The sequence below is a fragment of the Condylura cristata genome, unplaced genomic scaffold (genome assembly GCF_000260355.1).
Source record: "Condylura cristata isolate star-nosed mole 26May11 unplaced genomic scaffold, ConCri1.0 scaffold00033, whole genome shotgun sequence".
NCBI classification, from domain to species: domain Eukaryota; kingdom Metazoa; phylum Chordata; class Mammalia; order Eulipotyphla; family Talpidae; genus Condylura; species Condylura cristata.
In genome coordinates this window covers 16,018,673-16,019,756 of record NW_004567134.1, presented here as the reverse complement: position 1 = coordinate 16,019,756, position 1,084 = coordinate 16,018,673, and positions in this window count along the sequence as shown.

The following is a 1,084-nucleotide window of genomic DNA, read 5'->3' as shown; positions in this document are numbered from 1 at the left end:
TGTGAGTGTGTACGAATGTGTGAGAGTGTGTTAGTGTGTGCAAGTGTGTCAGTGTGTGCGTGTGTGAGTGTGTGTATGCGAGTGTGCATGAGTGTGTGAGAGTGTGTTAGTGTGTCAGTGTGTGAGTGTGTGTGAGTGTGCGAGTGTGAGTGAGTGTGCGTGTGTGCGTGTGTGCGTGTGGTGTGCGCGCCCGTTTTCCCTCCCAGCCTGGGGCCCAGCGACTCTGCCTGTGTGAGCTTCGGCTCTGCAGCAAGCTTCCGCGTGGCCGTCGCACACCAAGTCTGTCAGTACGTGGCCTCGGCTGGCCCCTGTGTCACAAAGCCACCATTTCTTTTCTCCGGGGAACACTTTAGCTCTGCCCACTTGGTCACTCTCAAGGACACATGCCGCGGCTTCCCCTGGCCACCTCTAGCGTGTGGCCACTCGATACCTCCTGACCATGTTGCCTCACACACGTGTTCTGGCCCTTGCCGGGCTGCTCCCTGGGCCCCCCGCTGCCCAGGCACCCAGCGCGATCTGCCGCCCGGTGGCCGGGACCCTGCGGTGATGCCCAGGGCCTGCCCGGCTGCGTGGGCCCGCCAGTGCCCTGAACCCTTGCCCAGGGTAGCGCTGCGGGCAGCCAGGCCAGCTGTGCCCCCTTGTCCGGCGGGGATGGTGAGGGTGAAAGATTGATGAGCAATCTGTCTTCGCTGGTGAATTTTTAATTAGGGGAGAAAGGAGACCCCAGCCCCTGACCCGGACCAGGCGCAGCGAGAGCGGTTCTTGGGGGTCACACTTTCATGTCTCCTCCCCTGGCCAGAGCGCTGAGCCTGAGTCTGGGGCAATTCGGGGTGCCCGTGCGGTGGGCCTGAAGGCCTCCAGCTGTCAGCCCAGGGTGCCTGCCCTGTTAAGTTGCAGGTGACCGCACCTCACACCTGGATTCTCTTACGGTCAGCAGGCCGAGGCGGGGCTGAGCTTGGAGCACAGCCCTGCGCTGAAGGCGGGTGGGCACTGCCAGGCTGGTAGAGCTGGGAAGGGCCCCCGGGGGCGCCAGTGGGCTTATTCACTACCCGGAGTTGTGTAATTCACAGGAAAGGGAAAGAGG